The 8,389-nt window shown below is 36.2% G+C and overlaps 1 pseudogene; it reads left to right on the top strand.

Annotated features, from left to right (window-relative positions):
- Window positions 1-439: 439 nt before the first annotated feature.
- Window positions 440-6,670, top strand: LOC112097315 (annotated as a pseudogene).
- The last annotated feature ends 1,719 nt before the right edge of the window (window positions 6,671-8,389 follow it).

Here is an 8,389-nt window from a genome sequence, read left to right as displayed (position 1 = left end):
AGCCCTAGGAAAGACTTTTTCAAATAGCGAAAAAGTCAAGAAAATCATTAGGTCACTACCTAAGGAATGGAGACCAAAAAGGACTACCATTGAAGAAGCCAAGGATTTAAATGTATTACCTATTGATGATTTAATTGACTCTCTTATTTCATATGAAGAAGATTTGGCAGTTGAAAAATGGCATGAGGAAAAGAAGAAAAACATTGCTCTCAAGGCTTCAAAACATGAGAGTGATGAGGAAAGTGAAATGGATGATGAGGAGCTGGCTATGTTGGCTAGAAGATTCAGAAAATTTTACAAAAAGAACAATGAGCAGAGAAAGTTCAGAGGCTACAAGAATAAGAAGGAGAAGAAGGAGCCAATCACTTGTTATGAATGCAAGAAGCCCGAACACATACGACCGGAATGTCCTCTTCTCAACAAATTCAAGAAGAAGGCTATGGTGGCCACATGGGATGATAGTGATGAGGAAACAAGTGACGATGATGAGCAACAAGAAATGACAAACTTAGCTCTCATGGCTATTGGGGAAGAATCATGTGATGAACTTGATGAGGTAAGTGTTCTTCCTACATATGATGAATTGCATGATGCTTTTAAGGATTTGCATGATGAGCTAATGAAGATTGGTAAAAAGAATATATGTCTTAAAAAGAAGATGATAGAGCTTAAGAATGAAAATGATTCATTTAGTGCAAAGACTACATGCCTAGAATTAGAAAATAAAACATTGCGTGATAGTATTGCATTATTTGAAAATTCTAGCACCTCACATGAGCACTTAGAGTCACACATGAATGACTTGAAAAATGAGAATGAAATGCTTAGAAAGAAGAGCAATGAACTAAATGAAATTGTACTAAAATTCACAAATGGGCAAAAGATGTTGGACAATTTGCTAAACTCACAAAAATGTGTATTTGACAAAAGTGGCATAGGTTATAAACCGAATTTTTAACAAAAATTTTACAAGAGTTATTTTGTGAAGAATACATCTATTAACAATAAAATTGTATGTCATTATTGCAATCAAGATGGCCATATGAAAAATAGATGTGCAGTGAAGAGAAATGCATATTATGGTATGAAATGTGTTTTGGTTCCGAAAGGAACCATTGCTAACTCTCAAGGACCCAAAAAGGTTTGGGTACCTAAAACTTGAGATTTTTTCTATAGGGCTCAAAGAAGAATAAGAATAAGTGCTACTTGGACAGCGGTTGTTCAAGACACATGACAGGGAATTATTCTTAGTTTTCAAGCTTTACCAAGATCGAAAATGGTGGAGATGTATCATTTGGGGATAATTCAAAAGGAAAAATCATTGGAATTGGAAATGTCGGTAATGTATCCTCTACCCTCATTGAGAATGTGTGTTTGGTTGAAAACTTGAAACACAATTTGCTTAGTATTAGTCAATTATGTGATAAAGGATATAGAGTTATCTTTGATGAATCAAAATGTATTATTGAGAATGCATGTGATGGGAAAGTCTTGTTTGTAGGAAATAGATATGTTAATGTCTATACCATTAATATAGATTGTGCATCGACAAATGAAAAATGTCTCTCCGCATTGCATGATGATGGTTGGTTGTGGCATAGAAGATTAGGTCATGCAAGCATGGATTTGATTTCAAAAATCGTGAAAAATGATTTAGTAAAAGGTCTTCCAAAAATCAATTTTCAAAAAGATAGAACTTGTGAAGCATGCCAATTTGGAAAACAAATCAAAACTTCCTTCAAAAGCAAGAATCATGTCTCCACTTCAAAACCACTTCAATTGCTTCATATAGATTTATTTGGACCTTCTAGATATGCTAGTTTAAGTGGCAAATTTTATGCATTTGTAATTGTAGATGATTATTCTAGATACACATGGGTATTGTTCTTAGCTAATAAGGATGATGCCATTGATGCATTTCGAATTTTCTATAAAAAGGTTCAAAATGAAAAAGGTTATTCTATTACTTGTATTAGAAGTGATCATGGTGGAGAATTTGAAAATCATGCGTTTGAAAATTTTTGTAATGACTTTGGCATTGAACATCAATTTTCATCACCTAGGACTCCACAATAAAATAGAGTAATAGAGAGAAAGAATAGGTCTATTCAAGAAATGGCTAGGACCATATTGAATGAAAATTCTTTGCCTAAGTATTTTTGGGCCGAAGCCATCAACACCGCTTGTTATGTTTTAAATCGGGTGTTGATTAGACCTAATCTCAATAAAACTCCATATGAGCTTTGGAAAGATAGAAAACCCAACATTGGTTATTTTAAAGTTTTTGGATGTAAATGTTTTGTTTTGAACACAAAAGATAATCTTGGTAAATTTGATCCAAAATCTAATGTTGGTATTTTTCTTAGTTATTCAAATTCAAGCAAAGCTTATAGAGTTTATAACAAAAGAACTTTAGTTGTGGAAGAATCTATGCATGTTACATTTGATGAGACTAACCCTTCCTCTACGGAGAAAGTTGTTGTTGATGATAATACAGAAGAAGAACAACAAGAAGAAGCATCGAATGACAACCAAGAAGAAGCGCCATATGGAATTCAAAAAGAACATCATGAAGAAACAAATGTAGAGCAAAATGAAGGTACTTCTCAAACACTCCCCAAGGAGTGGAGGTATGTATCTTCTCACCCTAAGGATGTAATTTTAGGAGATCCCTCACGAGGTGTTACCACTAGATCATCTCTTAGGAACACATGTGAGCATGCTGCATTTATTTCTCAAATTGAACCAAAATCCTTTGCGGATGCGGAAAATGATGAATCTTGGATTATGGCAATGCAAGAGGAGTTGAATCAATTTGAGAGAAATAATGTGTGGGAGTTAGTTCCTAATCCGGAACATCAATCCATTATAGGTACTAAATGGGTATTTAGAAACAAAATGGATGAATCCAGGGTGGTTGTAAGAAATAAAGCTAGATTAGTGGCTCAAGGTTACAACCAAGAAGGATGAATTGATTTTGATGAGACTTTTGCACCTGTAGCAAGGCTAGAATCCATTAGGATATTGTTAGCATATGCATGTCATAAGGATTTTATTTTGTATCAAATGGATGTCAAGAGTGCTTTCTTAAATGGATACATTTTGGAGGAAGTTTATGTGAAACAACCTCCTGATTTTGAAAATGAAAAATTTCCAGATCATGTGTATAAGTTATCCAAGGCTTTGTATGGTTTAAAACAAGCACCTAGAGCTTGGTATGATAGGCTTAAAAACTTCTTGTTGGATAATGATTTTTCGATGGAAAAAGCGGACACAACTCTATTTGTTAAGCATAAGAACCAAGATATACTTATTGTTCAAATTTATGTTGATGATATTATTTTTGGTTCTACTAATGAGTTGTTATGTAAAGATTTTTCATCACATATGAGTAAAGAGTTTGAGATGAGTATGATGGGAGAGTTGAAGTACTTCCTTGGACTTCAAATCAAACAAAACGAGGAAGGAATTTTCATAAATCAAGCCAGGTACGTGAGAGATCTACTCAAAAGATTTGGCTATGATAATGGAACAACAAAAAGCACTCCTATGAGTACTACCATCAAGCTGGACAAAGACAAGAAAGGTAAGGAAGTTGATATCAAGACATATCGAGGTATGATCGGATCCTTATTCTACTTGACTGCTAGTAGGCCTGATATTATGTTTAGTGTCTGCTTGTGCGCTAGATTTCAATCTTATCCTAAAGAGTCTCACATGCTTGCTGTCAAACGCATTTTTCAATATTTAATTGGCACTATTAATCTTGGCCTTTGGTATCCTAGAGGAACTCATATTGATCTAACTTGTTATTCGGATGCCAATTTTGCTGCGTATAAGGTTGATAGAAAAAGTACTAGTGGAACATGTCACTTCCTAGGTCATTCTCTTGTCTCTTGGTTTAGTAAGAAACAAAACTCGGTTGCGCTTTCAACCACCGAGGCATAATATATTGCCGCAGGTAGTTGTTGTGCACAAATTCTTTGGATGAAACAAACCCTTAGAGACTATGGTATTAAGCTTGATCAAATACCTATCTTATGTGACAATACTAGTGCTATAAATCTTTCCAAGAATCCCATTCAACATTCTAGGACTAAGCATATAGAAATTAGACATCATTTCCTTAGAGATCATGTTCAAAAAGGAGATGTTGTAATTAAATTTGTTTCCACTGAAAATCAACTTGCGGATATCTTTACAAAACCTCTTAGCGAAGAGCATTTTATAAAGATAAGACATGAGCTTGGAATGATGAATGTTGAATCTTAATTCATGTTTTACTACATGGCTTGATATGTTTGTTATCATATGGATTTAAGCTTTATGAATTAGATAACTTGATATGCTTGTAAATTTATGATTTTATGATTTTGTGTTTCAAGCATTAAATGGCTTATTGAAAAGTTTTAAATCTCAAAATGATTTAAAATTAATCAATCTTTAAGGCCGGAAATGAAATGGTGTGTGTAGAACAAGTATAAGAGCTATCAAATATTCCCTTTCCATTCATCCGGAAAAACATTCTTTCCTATTGATCTCTCTCAGGACAAATTCCGGTAAACCGGATTTGCTTTGGTTGGTCTCTGCCTCATAACCGGTCTACCGGTTCTTCAATCCGAAAAACCGAATTTGCTTTGAGAATGTGTTGGAACAAAACCGGATTTTCGGTTCAAGGAAATCCGAAAAACCAGATTTTTGGAGGCTCTCGAAATCGACCAGCCGGTTAAGGAAACTGGCAAGCCAAATTGCCTCTTGCTGCTCTCGGGTCCATATCTGGTTTACCAGATTTCAAATTCGGAAAGCCAGTTTTGGCTTTCTCCAATTCTGCCCACTAACCGGATTGCCGGTTAGGAAATCCAGCGAGCCAGATTCGTGCCCTTTAAAAACTGTTCAAGATGGTTGCTCTCGGGTTCATTTTCGGCTAACCGGATTTGCAATCCGGCAAGCCGTTTTCGTTGGTCTTGATTCTGTCCAATAACCAGCTTGCTGGTTAGCCAATCCGGCAAGCCGGATTCGTGATCTTTTAAGCACTATTCATCTTCCTCATGCATTCGGTATACCGTTTCTGTTCTCTCTCTAAAACCCGATTGTTTCTCTCTCATTTTCACTTCAAAATCCACAATTTCCACTCGATTTTGATGCAAATCAGTCCATGAATCTTGATCCCCATCCGTTCTTATGCCTAAAATCACACTCAAAACTCATTTTCAAACTCCAAATCCCTAGATTCGAATTTCAACCTAGGTTTTGAGCCGATTTTTTTCTCTCTCTAGATTTCTCACTCTCAAGCCACTTTTGATCCAATTTTCTTCTTCAAATCACTTTCAATCTTCATCATCATCATTCTCCTTATCCTTTTCTACTCCAAATCAACCAAATCAAAATGTCAAGCTCTCGGCCGGTTCGAAGAAAAGGCCAAGAACCGGTTCAACAAACCACGCGGCCACGGGAAGCAAGGGGCACCTCAAATCAATCCACTTTTAAGTCCATTCACTTTCAGAACAAGCAACACTTGATCAAACGGTTTCAACAAAACTTTCAGACTCGTGAGATACTCAACACTTTCTTTGTTTTACCGGATGTTTTGCATACTCTCCAGATTAGTCATAGAACTTTATTTCAATTATTGAGAGATGTTGGTTGGATTGATGCATTATTGATTGAGGAGAATGTGTATCCCGACTTGGTGAAAGTATTTTACTCGAATATGGATTGTTCTGCGGAGAAAGAGAATCGAGTAATCACCACAGTTTGAGGAGTTTTGATTGAATTTGATGATTTGGAGTTGAACTCCATCCTAGGATCTTCCGATAATGGCCTGGACATTTTTTCTCTTAGGAAACCTCCTAATATTGATGACTATATTCATGTTGATGCCGTTCGTAATATTTGTCGGCGTAGTGATCTTTCTGTTGAAGACTGTACCATTCATTTCCGTACTCAGTGTCTTTGTCTTCAAACTCGTTTTTTACTTCGTATCATCCAGTCCATTGTACTTCCTAGATCAGGACATTTGGATGAGGTTTCTCACATGGATGTCGCCATGATTGACTGTATTCTTAGAGGTCGCCCGGTTGACTTGGGCTATTCCATTGTTCGCACCATGTTGAGCATTCCTGCCTTGATTACCCGCTCTCTTCCTTATGGTCACTTCATTACCCGTATTCTTAAATTCTTTGAAGTGCCGATTCTAGAACCATCTTGTAGGCCGTCCAAGGGTATTAGGGATGAGGTTATTGTTGGGTTAGGCTTTGAGTGGAAGGATGGCACTTGGGTCAAATACAGCGATAACAAGTTTACCTTTCTAGCCCCAAGTGATGATCGGCCACTAAATGTTGTGATTCCAGCTGATCAGCTTCCAGTATTCTCACTCTCATTTCGAGGGCAGCGTAGACGCCGAGTTTCTTCCACGATTGCTTTAGCTCCTAGTGCATATGTATCCGTTTCATCACCTCCACGACCTCTTACCTCTGGAGATGTTACTCTTCAGCAGCTTATGGATGAGGTGTGGACACTTTCGGTGCGGCAGACTGAGCTTCAGCAGGAGCAGCAGCAGCAGCGGCAGCTGCAGCAGCAGCTCATTCATGGCCAGCACCTCCTCTTTGAGCACTTCGGCATTCCATATCTGTTTCCACCTCCTTCACCTCCATCCTCACCACCTGAGTAGTATCTTATACTTGTACTTGGACACACCTACATTTCATTTACTGCATTGTGTGTTCTTTTATTTTCGACTCTATGGATGGTTATTATGCTTTTCGGTTTATGTATTTGTTTTGGATTATATGGATTTGTTGTGACTATTTATGTTGGATGTTATGGATTTGTTTTTGAGTGATTATTATGGATTATATGGATTTTCTTATGCTTATGGATATTTTTTTTTACTAATGTGCTTATGTTGCGATTTTGATGATTGATTGGAGGAGCCTTTTATTCTTTTTAATGATGAAGGGGGAGAATGATTTAATATGTGTTATGAAAATATGCATGTATCTAGGGGGAGCATGTATGCAAGGGGAGTTTTTTGTTAAACTATTTTCAAATCATTTTTTAACTTGCATTGATTAAGGGGGAGCTTTTTCACAACAAGATTAAAGTTTTGAATGTGCTTTGTCATCATCAAAAAGGGGAAGATTGTTAGCCTATATAGCTATAAATATTGATTTTGATGATAACAAGCCACATGTATTTATTAAGTAAAGATTTATGAATTGTGCTTTTATAATAAGAAAATGATGTTATGGAATTAAAGTATTTTGGACTAAAATGAAAGTAATTTCAAAATCTTTGATAGTGTTTTAAATTTAGGATTTGGACCTATTTGAAACTATTTAAATATTTTTGGGTCATTCTATAATTTCATAAGTTTGGGCGAAATCATAATTTCAGAAAGTTTGGGATTAACGAAGAATTATTTAGAAATTTTGAAATTTGACTTATTTGTAAAGTTTCATAACGTTTTGGGTCATACTATAGTTTTATAAAGTTTTGGGGTCAAACTAAAAATTTAGGAAAAATTTCACTGTAGCAGGTTACTGTAGCAAGCGGCTATCCGGATTCTGAAAATCGAAAATCCGGATACGGGCAGCAAGCGTCCAGACCGAAAACGGCTTGTCGGATTCGGAATCCGGCAAGCCGGTTAGGCAAAATTTTTTGCCTTAACAGTAACATAAATCCGGCTTACCGGATTCCATAAACGGCAAACCGGATACTCCTGGAATGTGAGTAACGACTAATTTTTGAGCTCAAACTATAAGAACTCAAATCCAACTCATTTTGAAGCTCTCCAACAAGCAAAAACAAAAAGCACACGAGATATCTTGAGCCTTCAAACTTGCAAACTACATACATTGAATCATTCATTGTTCTTCATCTTTGAATATTTACTCATTGAGTGAGTTTCATTGTAACTTTCATTTCTTCATTTCAATTGTAAGAATTTGAATGTGTGAGACACTTGAGTGAAGAGATTGGGAGATAATTTCTTCGTTGTAAAGGTTTATTGACACCTCGAAGTCAAATGTAATCGGTTGAAGCCTCAGAAAGGCTTGGATAGTGAAATCCTCAAGCTTGGATTGCTTGGAGGCGTGGACGTAGGCGGGGATTGCCGAGCCACGTAAAAATCCGTGTGTTTGTTTCTCTTCTCCCTTACTCTTTAATTATTGTGCCTTTATTAAACTTATTGCTTTCAATTTTTATTAAGGCATTAGATTGTTTGTTGTGTGGATTTGCTAGGATAATTTTTAAATTTTCAATTCACCCCCCCTCTTGGGTTGCACATTTATATTTCAATACTTCCACACTCATTAACTGTTCATCTGGAAATGACTCATTCAATATTAATGGCTCTGTAATTGTGTCAAAATGGAGACGAGAGAGGTGG

Source organism: Citrus clementina, unplaced genomic scaffold (assembly GCF_000493195.1).
Source record: "Citrus clementina cultivar Clemenules unplaced genomic scaffold, Citrus_clementina_v1.0 scaffold_6, whole genome shotgun sequence".
Lineage (NCBI taxonomy): Eukaryota > Viridiplantae > Streptophyta > Magnoliopsida > Sapindales > Rutaceae > Citrus > Citrus x clementina.
This window is presented reverse-complemented; position numbering and strand designations above follow the sequence as displayed.